Source organism: Phoxinus phoxinus (genome assembly GCF_949152265.1).
Source record: "Phoxinus phoxinus genome assembly, chromosome: 15".
Lineage (NCBI taxonomy): Eukaryota > Metazoa > Chordata > Actinopteri > Cypriniformes > Leuciscidae > Phoxinus > Phoxinus phoxinus.
In genome coordinates, this window is record NC_136890.1 from 6008958 (window position 1) to 6029686 (window position 20729).

Below are 20729 nucleotides of genomic sequence, written 5' to 3' on the forward strand. Positions count from 1 at the left end.
ACAACTGGCAGTTAGTTAGGGGTAATCAGTCTTACTTTTGGGTATCAAATTAGGCAAATCTACATATCTATGTAACTGACTGAAAAAAGTTATGATCAGTCTTAAAAAAAAAAAAAAAAAAAAAAAAAGACTAACTTGTAAGACTAGTCTTAGCAGTTTATGCAACCAGCCCCTGGTTTCACAGACATATGGCTAAACCAGAATTAGGCCTTAGTTCAATTAGGACATTTAAGAAGCTTTTATAAACGTGTCTTAGAAAACAAAACCATTACTGGTGTGCATCTTGAGACAAAACAATGGCACTGACATATTTGAAGATATTTCAGTTGCTTTCAGTTAAAACAACATTTAGTCTGGGACTGGACCCTTAGGTAAGAGTATTAATTTAACACTGCTTGTGAGATTTGCTGTCAAAATAAAATGTTAAATAGTTGATTTAGTATTTTACATTAATGACACAAAGGAATATATTAATAAGAATCAAGAATCAAAAGTAATTTCTGTAAAAGTTTATCCAGGGGTTTTATCCAGTAGGGGCCATTTTATCCCTCTGAATTAGCCTGTATTTCTATGTATTTCCTATAACAACACATGGGGTGATGCATCATTACCCTGCACATGCTAAACGTATATCTAAATATAAATACAAGGAATGCAAAAAGTGCAGCCTATCTCATGGTCTTTGGGTGTAGGGATGGTTCCGCTCATAAGAAAAAACAAGGCACTCGATTATTTTAGTTTTTAGAAAAATATAAAAAGCCTTTATTCTTTCAAGGTGACAAGCAACGGCACACCTACGCGTTACGGCCAATGAGCCTTCATCAGGGTGTGCTCACCGAAAAAGGCATTTTATATTTTTCTAAAAACAAAAGATTTGTGTGTAACCCATCCACCCGGGTCCTTCTCAACTCACTCCGTGCGGGTCTCGGCGCTCTAACTCTAACAAGGAGGCAAAAGCCTTCCGCCTCTAGCATCCGGCCTCCGTTACATATAGTCCATGAGCCAGGGCCCCAAATTTGGTCCATCGGTATCATCTGGGGGGACAAAGTCTCATAGTGATTTTTGGCAAGGTATACACCCCTAGTACTAGAAAAATCACGATAGCAGTGCAGGGGTGGTAGCGAAATCACTTTTTTCAGCATATGAAGTTACTAACCCCCTAAGATAAATTCTGTTTTTGAAATCTGGTGTATATCTGGTTTAGTCTCATGCTAGGGATATTGTCAATATTCTATAATATGGTGCTTGGTATCGTTGGAAAGGGGACCTTTTAGGCTTTCATTTAAGCCCAGTACTGAATCTGTCTGACAAACACAGAGGTCACATGACTTCTTTAAACCAGAAATAACACACATTTTTTAACAATTTCCGCCTAAACTGTATGCTTTCTTTTATCCCTGTGGCATGAAAGAACACCACGGACACAAAACTCAACAACTTCAATTCTCAAGGCACTCTGATGACTCAGAAAATGTATAATATACCCATACTATTTATTTATGAGAGCCTTAAATTAGACTTGTGCAGCCAACACAAGTCTTCAAAATAGAATAGAGGCAATAGAATGGACAAATAGAATACCCTATTAGTCCAGGGCCAAATGGCCTATTTATTCATGTACAGTTGTAATAAAAAGTAATTGTTTCAATAGTGTTGTCAACATAACACTTGTAAGTGGTTTAAAAAAATGTTTATATCATGTATTTTGATATTCACCCACTTTCAGTTAGAATGTCAGAAAGTAGCTCATGCACGGAATGTTGATGGATTTTGACAGTTTGATAAGGTTTTGTCAGATTTGTGAAAAGATTGTTGGTTCAGTTGACTGGTTATAACAACACTACCAACTATGCCATATGGGGAAGAGGAGGCCTGTTCCGGCGCAAAAGTTCCCTGGTGCTATTTTGCAGTTTCAAAAAACAATTCCGCCACTGACCAGGAAAAACCCAGTCTAAAGACAGTGGCGCGTTGCGCGATAGTCATATGCTATTTTAAGGGCACATGCTTGGCCATTATGTAGTGGATGAACAACACATACACTTTGATTATCTAATCTAAACCGACGCAGCAGTTTTCATTTTTGCAAATCATACATTATTACAAGGAAAAATATTAACACACGAGGGAAACCATTGTTGTGTCCATGAAGATGTGAAAAAATAGGCATAAATCTAGCTTACACATTTACCCAAATTATTATACGCCTGTTTAACCGAAGCTTATATGGGTGGGTTTCTCCCATCCCCATACATTGTCACTTCTCTGTGTTTTACAGCCCTGACGAGAACGTCGGTCTCCTCGGCTGTGAACCGCTCCTGGCGTGCGCTGGCAAATCCGCCGTTATAATAGCAATCCGCCATGGAACAAGCGCGCCTGCTCTTAAAGGTGCCCTAGAATTTGAAATTCAATTTATCTTGGCATAGTTAAATAACAAGAGTTCAGTACATGGACATGGCATACAGTGAGTCTCAAACACCATTGTTTTCTCCTTATTATTTAAATCTCGTTTTTGAAAAACACCCCTGAAAAATAGGCGAATCTCCACATAACACCAACTGTGACGCAACAGTTGGGATGATTAATATGTATGCCTCCAAAAATGTGCATATGCCAGCCCGTGTTCAATGCCAGGCGGAACAGCGCAGCCGAATCATCGGAAGTTGTGCAGGTGAAGAAACAACGTCTGAAAATAAATCGATCGAGCTACCAAGCAACAATTTCTGATATGCAATTGTTCAAGTTCAGACAGGCAATCGTTCTCTCAAAATCGTTCAATACTACTGTTTATGCATCAGTAAGTCAAGCCAGTGACTAAAATATAAACTTCACATCGTTTATTTTAGTAGGATGAAATAATCTTATTTAAATTGTGAATAAATTATATACAGAAAGCGATCAAAGAACAATCTTTCCACACAGACACAGCGCGAGGATAAAAACACTTATCTGGATAAAGCCATGGAGACATGAGGTGTTAGACGATGGCTCTGAGCGTAGCATTGTACTGCCACAAGCCGTGGAACAGTTCAACCTCACCACAGTGCCTGAAACTCTCACATTACGTACAATACATCAGGATGTACTTCAATTAAATGGAGCATCTGTTTCCCTCTCTGTGTCACCTCTAAACAGACCAACTAAGAAGTTCCAGATTCATCATGCCTTCACAGCAGCGAATCTGAGACTGTCGGAACACTCTTATCTAGTAGCTGCTCTCCAACGCAAATATGCCCATATCCGGTCCTTACCATTGCCACAGATTGAGCGAGCACAACCCTTGCTACTCATTGGGTCGGACATGCCTCGCCTACTTGTACCAGTCCAACCAATACGAACGGAACCTCCTAATGCACCAATAGCTCTTCACACCAGACTTGGTTGGACTCTCGTGCCAAACTGCTCCCTGTGATCAACAATGTCTGAACATCTCTATAGATGCTCAGAATGCTGAGTTACTCAAAAACGTTGAGCAACTCTGGCAGATTGACACCCTGCCCTACATTAATGAATCATCAGCCACTTGTTCTAAACAGGACCAGCATGCTCTGACAGTACTCCAAACATACACTTCTAGGATAGAGGTGGACGGCTTTCTACGATATGCCACTCCTTTGCTCAGACGACCAAATGCTGTCACACTTAAAGCCCCAAAGGAAGTTGTGCTGGCAAGCCTTCGCAGCACTGAACGGAGACTCGCCAAGGACCCAAACCTCTCTGGAGCATACTGCACTGAGATGAACAAATTATAGAAAGCTGGCTATGTGGCATAAATCTCCACTCGGGAAGCTGAGAAGTCCACTGAATCCTGGTACATTCCACACCATATGGTGAATCACAATGACAAAACCAGGATTGTGTTTAACTGTTCTTTCCTGTATCAGGGTCAATCATTGAATGAGCTCCTCATTCCTGGTCCCATACTTGGTCCATCTTTGCTTGGAGTTCTGCTTCGGTTCAGACAACACACTGTGGCTGTGAGCAGAGATGTGAAAGGTATGTTTCACCAAGTTCGCCTACTGTCAGATGACAAGGCCGATCCTGCGCTTCCTCTGGAGAAACATGCAAAAGACTGAGCAGCCAAAGATATACGAGTGGCAAGTATTACCTTTTGGCACAACGTGCAGTCCTTGTTGTGCTATATATGCACTGCAACAAATAGCCCATGACAACAGTGAAACTGATCCCATTCTCGTAGAATCAGTCACCCAGTCATTCTATGTAGACAATTGTCTTCAAAGTATGGAATCAACAGAAAAGGCTAGAGCTCTTGTAGATGGCCTAAGGCAATTGCTGCTTACTGGAGGGTTTGATCTCCGCCAATGGGCCAGCAACAAACCAGAAGTCACCTGGTCACCTGAACACCTTCCATCAGAAGCAAGGTCACAAAGCAGTGAGCTATGGTTATCCCAAAAGAGTCCAGATCTTTTAGAGGGCACACTTGGATTGCGATGGAACTGTCTCAGTGATTCCTTAGGATACAAGCCTCGCCAAGTGGAATGTCTCAAACCTACCTTGAGAAATATCTACAAGGTATTGGCATCGCAGTATGACCCTCTCGGGTACCTGATTCCATTCACCACCCAAGCCAAGATACTCATTCAGGATCTGTGGAAAATTCATATGGGATGGGATGACCTTATTGAGTCTGACAGCTTACGAAATAGATGGTAAACCCGGGTACAGGAACTAGCTGATTTGGAGCAACAAGAGATTCCCAGATGCTACACTCCATTTCAAGTACATGATGAAACATTCACCAGAGACCTACACATCTTCTGTGATGCCTCGGAGAGAGCATACGGCTCAGTATCATACATCCGCACAGAAGACAAAGATGGTCATGTACACATTTATTTTGTGCTGGCCCGTTCACGTGTAGCCCCCATGAAACAAATGTCAATGCCACGACTTGAATAGAGTGCAGCACTTACTGGAGAACAAGTAGCTAAAGTTCTCAAAACAGAACTCACAGTAACCATCAGGCAAGTCATTCTCTGGTCAGATTCCACCACTCTCCTTCGCTGGCTGCTGGCTGACTCCTGCAGGTATAAGGTCTTTGTGGGAACTCGAGTTGCTGAAATTCAGTCCCTCACAGATGTTAATTCCTGGAGGTATGTGGATTCTGGCAATAACCCAGCAGACGACATTACCCGTGGAAAGTCTTTAAAGGAGTTGACACAATCATACCGTTGGGCTAAGGGACCTGACTTCTTGTATCAATCAGAAGCATCCTGGCCAATCATGCTAGTTGCCGACCCTGAACCAGATACTGAATTAAAGAAGTCAGCACTCTGCCTGCACCTACGCACTAGTCCTGATTTACAACTCCCAGACGCAAAGCAGTATAACACCTGGAAAGACTTGGTAAAGGCCACAGTGGCATACCAACATGGGGCGGCTCAATCTTCCACATTGCAAGCAGACGTAGCTGAACATTATGTTACTGCAGAAAGGCTCCTTCTCCAACAATCCCAAAGAGATTCATTTCCAGAGGAAGTTAAAGCTCTCTCATCAAACCGATCCTTACCATCTAATAGCCGGCTAGTGTCTTTGTCTCCTGAGTACGATAAAGATGCTGGACTAATTAGGGTTGGAGGGAGACTGCGTCATGCTGAACATATAGACATGAATGCCCTTCATCCCATAGTTCTCGATCCTAATCAACAAATAACAAAACTCCTTATTAAGGAATATGATGCCAATCTTCTTCATCCTGGAAACTTCAACTCAGCTGTATTGAATGTCAAAAGTGGCGTGCCCACCCTAGCATCCCCATGATGGCAGATCTCCCATCAGCTCAGCTTAGGCTTTACAAGCCCCCCTTCTATTCCACTGGAATGGACTGTTTTGGCCCATTCACAGTAAAAATTGGATGACGAACTGAAAAGAGATGGGGAATAGTCTTCAAATGTATGACCACCCGATGCCTCCATCTGGATCTACTTGAGAGTCTTTCGACACTGATGCCTTCTTGATGTCACTACGGAGATTTATAGCTAGAAGAGGCAAGCCCTTTAAGCTCTTCTCTGATAATGGCACCAACTTTGTTGGAGGGAACAGAGAGATTAAAGAGGCCTATGAAGCTATGGCACCCCGATTAAAGGAGCAATCAGCAATCTTGCAGATTTAATCCTCCCAGTGCTCCGCATTTTGGTGGTATATGTGAGAGAGAAGTGAAATCTGTGAAACAAGCCTCGAAAGTCATTCTAAAGGAACAGACAGTCCCTGAAACCTTCCTCCGCACTGTTCTGATTGAGGTGGAGGGCATCATGAATGCCAAGCCATTGGGCTACGTATCATCGGATATCGCAGACCCAGACCCAATCACACCCAGTATTCTGCTCATGGGTCGCCATGACTCCTCTCGCCCACAAGTAATGTATGACTCCAGCAATCTTTTGGGAACCAGGAGATGGAGGCACAGCCAAATACTTGCAGACCAATTCTGGGCTAGATTTATTAATCACTATCTGCCAGGTCTCCAGGAAAGACAAAAATGGCTGAAGGATACTGACCAGCTCAGGGTTGACCAGGTAGTACTCATCATTTACCCACAACTTCCACGAGCCCTCTGGCCAGTGGGCAAGCTGACTCGTACCTTCCCTGGACTTGATGGACGTATAAGGACAGTTGTAGTTCAGGTTCAAGATCGGACTTATGTTAGACCTGTGGCTCGGTTAATTCCACTTCCCAAACTCATGGATGATGACAACACCAATCCTGCCACTTGGGATGGGCTTTCTACCAGGTTCAAATGTCGCGAGCAACATTTTGGGGCGGCTGTGTACGAAAGCCCAACAATGCCCCCTCTAGGTATATTTATGTATGTGACTTTGTTGGTGCTTGCACGGGCATGGACAAGTCAGGACATGTCTGAACTAGTATCAGAGGGCAGTCAATTTACATAGGTGGAGAGACTGACATGCTTTCTTACACAAAGCGGACTACTGCATGTTTGTTGTTCCCGTGAGTGATTGATTAAGTAGTAAGTTATCTGTTTTACATTTTATGCTGTTCGAACTTTAATAGTCTGTGTATTCTGGCACTGTCATCTGCGAAATGTACTAGTTCGACTAGTAATTGGAATAATTATATTTCCGAGTCCATGTAAAGTCAAATTGATACTAGTTTGATACTGTTCAGTTGTTTATGACCTGCAGTATAATTCAGATATGTAAGCTAAATTTTTTATGCTATATATTTAGATTCTAAATACTTGAATACACTTTACCAAAGTAATGCTAACCTATGGTTTACAGATATTACCTAATATTTAACATTTAGCCTAATAACCTGATTTACTATTACTTCTGTTTTCTATAGTGACTATTCTTTATGCTATCTGTAATACTGTTTACTAGCAAATTTATATTGTATTTTGTTTTCTCTGTTCATTGTAGACCACACATACCCACAGGTAAATGCCTGTAACACTTCATACATGCAGAAATAATCCAAATAAAACCCTTCTGCTGGGACACTCTCTCTCGCTCCAGTTTCTCTAACCGGAAACTCCCAACACCATTTCTACTAGTGCTTAACCGAACCCTTTGAGCGTCCCATACGCTCGTATACTACAGTTAAATCAGATCAGTGACACGCCTCCTCTTCCCCATATGGCATAGTTGGTAGTGTTGTTATAACCAGTCAACTGAACCAACAATCTTTTCACAAATCTGACAAAACCTTATCAAACTGTCAAAATCCATCAACATTCCGTGCATGAGCTACTTTCTGACATTCTAACTGAAAGTGGGTGAATATCAAAATACATGATATAAATTTTTTTTTAAACCACTTACAAGTTTTTTTTAAACCACTTACCCTGGACTAATAGGGTATTCTATTTGTCCATTCTATTGCCTCTATTCTATTTTGAAGACTTGTGTTGGCTGCACAAGTCTAATTTAAGGCTCTCATAAATAAATAGTATGGGTATATTATACATTTTCTGAGTCATCAGAGTGCCTTGAGTATTGAAGTTGTTGAGTTTTGTGTCCGTGGTGTTCTTTCATGCCACAGGGATAAAAGAAAGCATACAGTTTAGGCGGAAATTGTTAAAAAAAAATGTGTGTTATTTCTGGTTTAAAGAAGTCATGTGACCTCTGTGTTTGTCAGACAGATTCAGTACTGGGCTTAAATGAAAGCCTAAAAGGTCCCCTTTCCAACGATACCAAGCACCATATTATAGAATATTGACAATATCCCTAGCATGAGACTAAACCAGATATACACCAGATTTCAAAAACAGAATTTATCTTAGGGGGTTAGTAACTTCATATGCTGAAAAAAGTGATTTCGCTACCACCCCTGCACTGCTATCGTGATTTTTCTAGAACTGGGGGTGTATACCTTGCCAAAAAACAATGATAGCATTTGTCCCCCGATGATACCGATCAACCCCTCTGGCTCATGGACTAATACTGTGCACATGATTGCATAGACTGTAAAAAGATATGCATGAGCAGAGTCTGTCAATGACGCTCAGCTAAAAATCAATTTCTGGTTATAAGCTGCTTCAGCCTAAAATCATTTACAAAAAAAAAAAACACAGCAAATATGACATCATGGACAAAACTTACAATGTTTAGATGTGGTTTGTTATTGCAAACTTTTTATCCCTCGTGTGTTTAGTTTCGGTTTCCCTGCATCAGGGGCCTAGCCTAGATTACAATCACAACTCCTAATACTACTTAATAATGCACATCTATAGTCCAACATTTATGCAGTCTTGATAACTAATATGTTTTGCCTCCTATTGAACGACGCAACGAAAGTGGAGAATGAACTGTTTTACAGCGTGACGAGAAGAAGTAGAAGCCTATACACATCCAGTTTATCTAAAAACTAATTGTGTAACACAAATAAAATAAAATCATGTCATTTATTTTACACTTACCTACACAAATGTCTCAAAGTTTGATTTTGTCAGAGTCTCTAAGTCTGACTGTAGAGAAAGAGAAACTAACGGTCCGTCTGCTACTTGCACCACTTCCGCGTTAAACTTTTTGTTGCAACTCGTGAGTTCTCTTACGAGAGATACTCTCGTACTGCGTTGTCGTAGCAACGCATTGGGGAAAATCCTTTTCCACGAGAATACTGAAGCAAAAAATTATCCTTAATTTTGTATCAATGTAAAACGCATTGCCACAGCATACAGACCTAGGCGAGACGGCTCGCGCGCCTATTCAGTGTTGCCAACTATTTTCAGAGGAAGTAGCTAACGCCTTCCCTAAAAGTCGCTAAATGTCGCTACGTCATTAGCATATTCATGACGTCATCGCGTCGTACTTGCGTTCTGCTTGCCTAATGTGTTTTCTCTCTAAATTAATGCTCACATAGGCCTACTGTATTTAATATATTGTAATATAATATAATATAGCAAAATGAAAAATAAAGCTGTTCTCATTTCCTATAGCCTATATTTTTTTGTCAACAATAGGCACAATAGACAATAGGCTAGAACGACTATGATATAGGTCTAGTGAATGACAAAAAAAAAAAAAATTAGCCTATGGGCATATGTGGAAAATTATCTGAATTGAGAGTTCGGGAACCGGATGAACTAAGCTCTGTGATATTAGTGATAGTCTATTAAGTAATAAGCACAAGAAAGAAAGGAACTTAAAATGGTCCAGCTAAATTCTTTAAATAAAAACCCAAAGAAAAGCAGATAAGTGATAAGTCTGTGGAAAAACACTGCTCATTCACGTCTGTCAGCAGCCGTGCGCTCAACAGATGAACAGGGTAGACGCAGCTACAGTGAGTGACGGCAGGGAGAAAGCAAAAAAAGTCGGGGTCTGAAAAGTCGCTAAAAATAGCAACAAAGGCTTAAGTTGGTACATGAATCCCGCACATGCGCGATTCATGTGGCGGAGGGGTTAACATCTCCTGCTCTGACTGCAGCTGGGAGCGGCTGCTGCGCGAGGACTGGGCCGCCTGTGAGTGCTTTGGGACGCGGATGGGACCCACGGCAGCACCCGCTGTTGAGAAAACAATATTTGCTTTCACATCAGAGAGTCGCCAAAAGTCACCAATAACACCAGAAAAAGTCGTTAGATTTGTCGCTAGTCGCTTTTTTGAAAATGTGTCGCTAGAGGGGTCTGAATACTCGCTAAATATAGCGACAAAAGCGCTAAGTTGGCAACACTGCGCCTATTGGCTGCTGTGCGGCAAATGCTTAAGCAAATGGAGCGAGCCCATGAGTGACGTCACACCCAATGAGGGCACTTCGCGCCCTCCTGCGTCACGTCCCGCCGAAACGGGCGTGGCTTAGGGCTATATATTTCGCTCACAGGCTTATGAACTCTGATTTTTAATCCTTCAGCGAAGAGCACCTCATCGCTGATCCGAGCAGAGAAGCGGCGCCGTCGAGAGAGCACATCAGCGGGAGAAGTCACGACAAGCTGCTGGCACCGCCGCCTTCGTCGCCTTCCAGCTGCGCGTTCCGGCGCTAATATCCTTTCACTGTGTTGAGTGTGTGTGAGGTCGCCGGCGCGACTCACACTTTTTCTCTCTTTTGTATCTAGAGCGGCGTCTTCTTCGAGATGCCTCTCTGCGGTTCGTGCAAACGAACCACGCTCAGCGACGGGGACCGCCACGTGATTTGCGCTTCCTGCCTGGGCGAGGAACACGCGGCTATCGCCCTCTCGGATGGCGGCTGCCATCACTGCGAACTACTGCCTCTGGCGACTCTGCGGACTCGCCTGGCGTCGTTCCAGGAGCCCGTGTTCTCCGCTGTTGTGCCGCGCCGTAAAAAGCGATGTGCACAGTGGAACCCCGAACCTCCGTCAAGCCGTCAAAGTTCGCCGGCGCGCCCGCGAACTGTGTCTCCGGCTTCCTCAGCGTCGATACCCGACGGACAGCGACCGCAGATTGCCGCCGCTTCCGTCGACGACATCGATGACATCGCTATCGACAACCTGCTGAGGGACGAGGACTCGTGCTCGGTTTTGGCTTCCGGCAGCGAGGATTGGGCGAGCTCTGCGGACCTCGCGCCCCCTGCCCCCACGCCGAAAGGAAAAAGAGCGAGCATCGAGGCGGAGCTCATGCGCGTTCTCACTCAAGCCACGGCGAGCCTTGGCCTTGAGTGGGTTTCGCCCGAGCAGCCCGCTAAAAACCGACTGGATGGCTATTTTCTGCCCGGGGAGAAGTCGACACCTGTCTCAAAGCCCGCCCCCTTCCTTCCTGAGATTCACGAGGAGGTCGCGAGAGCTTGGACTTCCCCGTTTTCTACGAGGACGAGGTCATCTGTTTCCCTAGCGTTCTCCGAGGTCGACGACGCTAAAAACAGAGGCTACCTTTCCCTCCCGCCGGTCGAAGAGCCTATCGCGGCCCACTTATGCCCACCCTCCGCTGGACGGCGGGCTAAGATGGCGCTGCCTTCAAAGGCTTGCCGCACGACGTCATCCCTGCTCCGTCGCGCTTATGCCGCCAACGGACAGGCCGCGTCAGCGCTGCACTCCATGGCGACGCTGCAGATATTCCAGGCCGATCTCCTCCGCAAGCTGGACGAGAACGGACCCGATGCGATCTGCGTGGCGGATCTGAGAAGCGCTACAGACCTGGCTCTTCGCGCTTCGAAGTCTGCGGCCCAAGCCATCGGACGCAGCATGGCGGCGATCACCGTGTCTGAGAGGCACCTCTGGTTAACGCTCTCAGACATGCCAGAAGCAGAACGGACCGCGTTCCTCGACGCCCCGCTCTCCCCTGCTGGCCTCTTCGGGACTTCGGTGAAGGACTTCACCGACAGGTATGCGGAGGTGCAGAAGGCGACCCAGGCTATGAAGCACTTCCTGCCGAAGCGCTCCAGCTCTGCAGCAGGCCGTGCGAAACCGCCCGCTCAGAGCTCACAGCCGAGACCGCCGCCCAGCTCCTCATCTCAGCGCCGCCAGACCCAGAGCTCGAGACCGCGCTCTCGCTCTTCCGGTCGCCGCCCCGCGCCGCGAGGCCCGCGACAGAAGGTAGCGTTGAAGCCAGAGCCCCCGAAGACATCCTAGCATTGCTAGGGAAGCGCCGGTGTTCAAGTCCCGCTGCGGCCGGACCCTCACCGAAGCTCACCGCTCGTGCAGTCCCAAGAGAAGTGATTGTATCTGCGATTATTGCAGTCAACAGGCGCGTCTCAATGGCCGCTTGCCTGCACACAACAGCCGTTTTCACGGCTACCCAGATAAATCCATTAAAGAGTGCATTTTCTGGTGTCCCGGCCACGGCCGATGGTGTTTCTTGTGTAGTAAATCTGCCCGCTGTAATGTGCACATCCCTACACACAAACACGGCCCCACACGCAGGGCCCGCGCACATAAAATCGACACAGTTCGATTGCGCGTTAAAAGTAGCACACGTGCCCACTACCCAGTGCCCACTAATGCTACCTCCTGCTCATCGCACGGTTTCTGTAAAAACGAAACCTGCGTGCAGGCGCTCCGCTCCGGCGAGCGATGCTATAAAGGTGGTAAACGTGCCCGGTCCCCAGTGCCCGCGTTCCCACACAAGCACTACGGTTCCCATGGAACCCGTCCAGGCCTCCCTCTCCCGCCTAAAGGCTGTCGAGGGGTCGAGCGCGGACATTCTGCCCGCTCTCAAAAGCGCGGCCCCGGCCTCAGATGTTACGAGCAAGACACTTATGTCGCAGCTCGCGAAAGCCGCTGTATCGCGAGTCGATCAGAGCGCGCTTTTCACTCAACCCCTAGCTACACGTGCAGATGCATGGGAAAAGCTTCCCGGGGTTTCAAAATGGGTGATAAACATCATAAAAGAAGGCTATTCGCTACAGTTTCGCAGACGCCCTCGCCGCCACGCAGCGCGCGTCGAGACTTCGGTAGATTCAAACGTAGCACATCTACTTCGAGCCGAAATTCAGAAACTTCTGAGAAAAAGGGCTATCGAACCTTTATCTCAGGCTCAGAGCGAAGGGGGGCTTTACAGCAGATACTTCCTGGTACCCAAGAAAGACGGGGGTCTCAGACCCATACTAGATCTGAGGCAGCTGAACAAAGCGCTTGTGAAACGCCAGTTCAGAATGCTAACGACCAGAAAAATCCTCGCGCATGTTCGCCAAGGAGACTGGTTCGTGTCAGTAGATCTAAAAGACGCGTATTTTCAAATACAAATTGCGTCACGTCACAGGCGATTTTTGAGATTCGCCTTCGAGGGCCAGGCATACCAGTACAAAGTCCTGCCGTTCGGCTTGTCTCTAGCACCCCGTACATTTACGAAGTGCATGGACGCAGCACTCGCTCCCCTCAAACTGCAGGGCGTTCGAGTGCTGAACTATTTGGACGATTGGCTCATTCTAGCCCAATCTCATTCAGAGATAGTGGCGCACAGAGCACTGCTGCTGAGTCACCTCGAGAATCTCGGTCTCACAGTAAACTGGGAAAAGAGTTTGCTATCTCCCAGTCAGAATATTTCTTTCCTGGGACTAGAACTGAACTCGCTGTCGATGACAGCGCGGCTGTCACAACAGCGCGCGCTGCGCATTCAGCGCACCGTCAGCTCATTTCGCTGCGGCGCTGTTCTCCCTCTAAAGGGCTTTCAGATAATGCTAGGTCTGATGGCCTCAGCATCTGCAGTACTGCAGCTGGGCCTGCTACGCATGCGCCCGCTGCAGATATGGCTCAAGGGGAGGGTGCCATGCATAGCATGGGTCACCGGTCGGCTTCGCCTCAAGGTCAATCAAGCTTGCGTTGCAGCTTTGAAACCATGGAAGTCAAAAGACTGGTACCTGTCAGGTGTAAGCCTAGGGACTTCCTCGAGTCTGAGGGTGGTGTCTACGGACGCATCCAACGCAGGATGGGGAGCGCTGCTCGAGGGCAGACCGCTGTTTGGCCTTTGGTCAGAGCGGGAGAAGCTCTTCCATATAAACTGCCTCGAGATGTTAGCAGTGTGCAAAGCGCTCACACGCTTTCGTCCCCTGATTATGGGCTGCCATGTACTGATACGTTCAGACAGCATGTCTGTGGTGTCATACATAAATCGCCAGGGCGGCCTCAGGTCCCTGTCGTTATACAGGCTGACCAGACGCCTTCTGATATGGGCGCGCTGCAACCTCCTTTCACTAAGGGCTGCGCACGTGCCAGGGCACCTGAATGTTGGACCAGATGTACTGTCCAGGAACCGCGTTCCGGCAGGAGAATGGTCGTTACACCCACACACAGTACAACTGTTGTGGAGGAAATTCGGCAGAGCGGAAGTGGACCTCTTTGCGTCCCCAGAGAACGCTCACTGTCTAGAATTTTTCTCAAAAAGCAAGGACGCGCTGGCTCATCAGTGGCCGCGCCGTCCCCTGTATGCTTTTCCCCCTGTCTCCCTCCTGACTCAGGTGGTGGAGAGGATCAGGGAAGAAGGATGCTCAGTGCTGCTAGTAGCGCCGCTCTGGTTGAATCAACACTGGTTCCCAGCTGTGATGCAGTTAGCCAGCACCGCCCCGTGGCCAGTGCCTCTGAGGAGGGATCTCCTCTCTCAAGCAAACGGCTCGATTTGGCATCCTCACCCGGAGCCATGGTCCCTTCATGTGTGGGCCATCAACGGGTATCCGCTGACCTCCCTCAGGGAGTGTTAAACACGATCACACAAGCTAGAGCTCCGTCTACGCGACGGCTCTATGCGTCGAAATGGTCAGTTTTCTCTGGCTGGTGCACGTCTCGCGGCGTGTCACCCCCAGACTGCGGAGTGACAGAGGTTTTATCCTTCTTACAAGAGATGTTGGACAGCGGGAGATCCCCTTCCACACTCAAAGTATACGTGGCGGCTATAGCGGCTTTCTCTGAAACCGCGCACGGCCAGTCCATAGGAAGGAACGATTTAGTCATTCGGTTCCTTAAAGGAGCTAGGAGACTTAATCCACCCAGACCTCCCACAGTTCCCATTTGGGACCTTTCCACGGTGCTGGACGCCATGAAGGGTCCTCCTTTCGAGCCTCTTCAGGAGATTGATATGAAACACCTGTCGCTCAAGACAGTGTTTCTCCTGGCTCTCGCTTCAGTGAAGCGCGTTGGGGACTTACACGCGCTCTCGGTGAGCGCGTCGTGCATGGAATGTGGGCTTAATGACTCCAGAGTCGTGCTCAAACCTAAGCATGGTTACGTTCCGAAATCCCTAAACACACCGTTTAGGGCGCAGGTTATTTCCCTGTCTGCCCTTTCGGTCACCGGGGATAGTATGGACGAAAATCTCATCTGCCCGGTTAGGGCGTTGAGAGCTTATGTGTCACGCTCGTCTGCTTTCAGACAGACAGAGCAGCTCTTCGTTTCATTCAGTGGGCGTCTCAAGGGACTGGCCACTTCGAAACAGAGCTTATCCAGATGGATAGTAGACGCTATAGCTCTAGCGTACGCATCCAAAGGCATTCAGTGCCCTTTGGGTGTTAGGGCGCACTCCACGAGAAGTATGGCTTCTTCGTGGGCTTGGTCGAGTGGGATTGCCTTACAGGATATTTGTATGGCGGCAGGCTGGGCCTCACCGTCTACATTTATCAGGTTTTATAACCTTGAGGTACCCGCCCTACAGGCCAAGTTATTTTCGGTTTAAATAGCCGTATTTGTTAGACTGACTTTTCAGTCGTCTATTATGGCATAATTATGCTGAAGCTGCTGAGCGCAGTTTTTTCTGTACTGATCTGCTAAGCGCAGTCAACTTTATACTGATCTGCTAAGCGCAGTCATCTATATACTGATCTGCTGGATGCAGTCACTTTTGTGGGAGATGGTGGTTAGAACCCACCTCTTTCAGGATTCTCTGTGAGTCCTAAAGGTGATTATGTACTGTATGAACCCCAGCTCAGTGCTCTGGGTCTATGGTGTCGGATCACTGCACACACCGCGTCTTACAGGGTGTTCCCCAATGCGTTGCTACGACAACGCAGTACGAGAGTATCTCTCGTAAGAGAACGTACTCGGTTACTGACGTAACCTCGGTTCTCTCTAGAGAGAGGAACGAGTACTGCGTTTCTTGCCGTGTATGCGCTCTGGTTGCTTTCGCTTTAAAAATCAGAGTTCATAAGCCTGTGAGCGAAATATATAGCTCTAAGCCACGCCCGTTTCGGCGGGACGTGACGCAGGAGGGCGCGAAGTGCCCTCATTGGGTGTGACGTCACTCATGGGCTCGCTCCATTGACTTAAGCATTTGCCGCACAGCAGCCAATAGGCGCGCGAGCCGTCTCGCCTAGGTCTGTATGCTGTGGCAATGCGTTTTACATTGATACAAAATTAAGGATAATTTTTTGCTTCAGTATTCTCGTGGAAAAGGATTTTCCCCAATGCGTTGCTACGACAACGCAGTACTCGTTCCTCTCTCTAGAGAGAACCGAGGTTACGTTAGTAACCGAGTATACGTTTCCAGTCACAGCATTCCGCGCACTTACATGAGAACGCGCATTATTAAGTACATTTTATGGCTGTCAATTGGATTAAACGAACATGCATCCGTAAATCCGCATTTTTAAATGAATTCGAATGATAAATTAATTGCTTGGATTGTTATCCCAGTCTTTTAAAATATTTAAATGAATGAATGCGCGGTAAAGGCTTTAAATAAATGTAAAGATGTTAAATATTGCATTAATCTTATACAGTAGCCTAACGCACTCAGCTTAGAAGACAATGACAGTCAACTACTTTGAATATTAATTAAGCATTTTGAGCATAAACATGTAAATCACATACAGTAAAATGATTTCTTACATGAATGTGTATACTCAACTGAAAAACTTAAAGGTGTGTTTATTTCATCCCTCTCTTTATTGTATTTATTTGTGCAGTTGTTTGCAATGTGTTCTTATTTTATGAAAACAAATTTTTGCATTGAAGACATGTATATTTTTGTTTGTATATACTGTCAACTATAGTTGTTAGAAAGAAAATCGTTATCGGCAGGTCCCTTACAATTCCTTCAGAAAACAATGTGTGAAGCACCTCAGCATTTTCAGCTTTCAGAAGAAAACTAATCTAAATTGAATTTATTTATGAAAGCTTGGAAAAATAACGGACAATGTCACAGTGTGAACAACAATAATAATAAAAAAATAATATATATATATATATATATACATATATATATATATATATATATATATATATATATATATATATATATATATATATATATATATATATATATATATAATTTTATCCTTGGATATATAATCGGAACAATTCAACACTGGAAAATTCCTAGAACATTAATGTGGAACACACAAAAATAGTTTATGGACATTAAATAGTTTTATAAAGCTCTGCCATCTCTCACATACAGAAATGTATTTTTATCCAATTGTTATTGACAGTACAACAAAAACATCAAGTTGAGATACAATCAGAAACCCATGTCTCTTGAAGGAGCTAATGATTCTTAATAACAGCCTGTGTGTAGCTTCAAGACAGCAGTCATACATCTAGCCTACTGTATGTTGGATTTATGAAGTCTGAGCTTTGAAATATATGCAACTACGCTTATTCAATAAACCTCTGTTATCATCATTTCGTCTCCTGCTTCCTGCGATTTCACAGCCTCCTCTGTAAACCTACAGTTTTGGGTACCAGACAAAATACAGGTTTGTTAACCGATTTTGGCTTTCAGATAACACTTGCTGCTGACTGTTTTTGGGCATCTGACAAAACTGACAATTTTGGATGCCAGACAAAACAAATGTCTTCTGATGGGATCTGGGGCCTGTACCATGAAGGTAGCTGAACAAACTCGGGGTTACAGGATTAGTTTTGAGTTGACAAAACCAAACCGATGCAATCAGGCTTTATTGGTACCATGACGCAGCTCATCAACTTTCTCTGTCAACTCAGGCTTTGATCTTAAGCTATACTCCACGAGCGCGTGCACATACCAAAGTGACGTTGGCACCGAACAACCAATCGCATGGCCGCGGGAAGTAGGGGTGCTGAGGGTGCTGCAGCACCCCCTGACGACAGCTGTTTCACTACATTGGCATTTAAGATGACATGACTTTAAATAACTTTCAACATGTTTTTTAAAACACCTTCTACCTTTATAAAATTACTCTAAAGATTATTTCGTTTTGATATGTTGTCGAATATGGTTTTATAACTAAAAGAAATGTATATAGCCTAGTACCAAAAGGCAAAAGCCGATCCCGCATGGAGTAACACTGAGGACCAGCATCTCAGAACTCATTTGACACTCATTTAATGCATGATCTTGTTCACTCAGACGTCGGTGAAAAAATGTAATAGATGTCTTGATTAAAGCATTCTTTGGCTTTAGGAGAACGTGTTTTTCCATCCCACTCTTTTCCATTGTTTTTTTTAGTGTGAACGCACTCGTGTTTAACTGTTGCGCTACATATTTAGAAGACGCTTTTATCCAAAAAAGGAACAAAGCAATTCGTCAAATGTCATTCATAATACGGATTAGACAATAGTAATACAGGGCTAAGATTATCACAAATAAACACAAGATTTTGACGCATATCCAAGGGTTTGTGGCGGGGAGTGTGAAGCGCGCACTGCATGGCACGGAGGCGCGGGCGCGAACTCCTATCAACAGTGAAACAACTTCTATAGTTGTTTTTAACCGTGAAAATACTCTATAATTTCTGGTCATACAGAAAATAATAACACATTATTCGTAACTACTTTTATTTGTGTAAACTCACAATAACAAGAAAACGTTGTGCGTTTGTAAAATAAAATAAAACAATCATGCCGCGCTTTCATGATCTCCGTGAACTGGAGCGCGAGAACTGAAATAAAATATAGCCTATGCCTATGTAGGCTAAAGCTTGAAATATCCACTTTAAAACGAACAAATTCGAATCGAAAGCTAATACATTTTGTTCTGATTATGTAATGCGTATGAAAGGTGCATTTCTCTTAAGGCGCATCTGCTTAACAGCGGAGATGGAGATGTGTTTTTAGCCGACACTGATTTAGAAAACAATAGTTTATTAATAAACAATTCAAATGCCTCTATTTTTTCAGACACATTTATTATCATTAGCCTATAAATCGCCTTTCTGTGGTTGCAGAGACATAGACTCTTCTCATTCTGCACTGCGGGAAAAATATAATTTCCAGGTTCTAATTTTGTCTTAGAAAAATAGTAAAAAAAAAAAAAAAATCTATATTAATTTGTGAATATTTAATAAAGGGACAATAAGTCATAAACAAAAAATCGTCTATATTTATTTTTTTTGCGCAGCATTCGGTCTAGCCTACAGTTCAAATTAAAATTGTGTTGGTCAACTTAGCGTTTTAAAAATACAACAACCGTTTTCATTTTGGATAAGTGCCCTGGATATAAGCCTACCTCTCTATCTCTCTTAAATATTTTTGTTCTCTCTGTTTTGTCATTTAGTAAACTTTATAGATTTCAACCATATTATTCCTTCTTGAGTCTCTTTAACAAGAACTTAGATTAATGTATGAATTGAATAGTGATTTTGTGACCTATGATGAGGGAAGAACCATGATACCCTTGGTAGTATCAAATGATAGCCTATAGCGATGTCATCAGGATACACACACCGGTAGGCAGTGGCCATCCTTACCTGGTGACCACCACCATAATTTATAGTTTACCCACCTCTTTTTTTGGTTGCGCTCGCGTCTCGCGCATGACACAGCGTTCTCAAAACGCAGCACTTAAAATAAGTTAAACTAAAACGCGCCTCGAGACCTTGCGTTTTTCCGTCTTCCACTGCCCGCGTTTGGCATCTTGCATTTTCGCTTTGAAAGATTATGCATTCTGTGTGAACCGGCACATAACTCAACTGAGCATGTATCATAAGGTAAGATGCAGCTTTTTGTGCTGTGTTTTTAAAATGTATCATGAGTTCTGAGCATTCTCACATAACTCTGTCCTCATTCCTTTGTATAGTCATCTTTTTGTTTGGGCTTTTTAATATTATGATTTTGTTAAAAAAATTCTCTACCAGCAGCATTATCAAGCCCCGCCCCATTAAGCCCCGCCCCCAGCACCCCCTAGATAAAATACGTTCCCGCGCCTCTGACCAATCGCGTTCGATATGGATAGAGCGAGAGCGATATATTTTTTTCCGCGGAGGAGCAAGAGATAATCATTCAGAATTACGATTAATTTAAATATGTATTACAAGCTCGAAACAATACGGTCTCCTCTGCCAAAGCAAGAGAAGACTGTTGGAGAAAGATTGCTGATTGCGTTAATGTGTAAGCTAAACAAATACGTTCTATATTATTGTAATATGTAGGCTATGAATGTATGTGTGTGTGAAATATAGCCTATATTTTTTATAATATATAAAAATGTGCATGTATATATACTAATAAAGATTAATATTCATTGATTTTTAGATGCAACTCCAAACGTTCTTGGCAGCAGATAAAGACAAAATATAAAAATATAATTCAAAGTAGTAAGTATTTACGCATAACCTTTTATTATTTTTGTAAACATTTGATCACAAACACTTCTAGTTCTAGAAAAAAGAGTGAAATTCAGAAAACCGGTGGACGGCCGATTATGGATGGGATTACAGGTGCTGAACAATCTGACCCTGTGCTGGCTCCTCTAAGCAAGTAACACTGGGTACGTGTGCGATACATTACTATTTTAAGTTTGAAATATGGCTGACTGTATGTTCTGCAGTCGAGGGAAATGCAGTGTCCCTGTTGAAGCCAGCACACACACACACACACACACACACACACACACACACACACACACACACACAGTCTCGCACACCAACCACACAGAGGTCAGTATGCAGCAGACAG

At 44.5% G+C, this 20729-nt stretch overlaps 1 protein-coding gene across 3 annotated transcripts in view; it reads right to left on the minus strand.

The window, feature by feature from the left end:
* LOC307012141 (uncharacterized protein) overlaps positions 1-9218 on the minus strand; it is a 36299-nt gene extending 27081 nt beyond the window's left edge. Inside the window, exon 1 of one of the 3 annotated variants that reach the window (XM_079638453.1) lies at positions 8900-9183. The gene's annotated coding sequence lies outside the window, so the exon portion shown is untranslated. Of the gene's footprint in view, positions 1-8899 lie in introns of all 3 variants that reach the window. The other 2 variants (XM_079638449.1, XM_079638458.1) reach the window with 2 other exon arrangements.
* Between the last annotated feature and the right edge of the window lie 11511 nt (positions 9219-20729).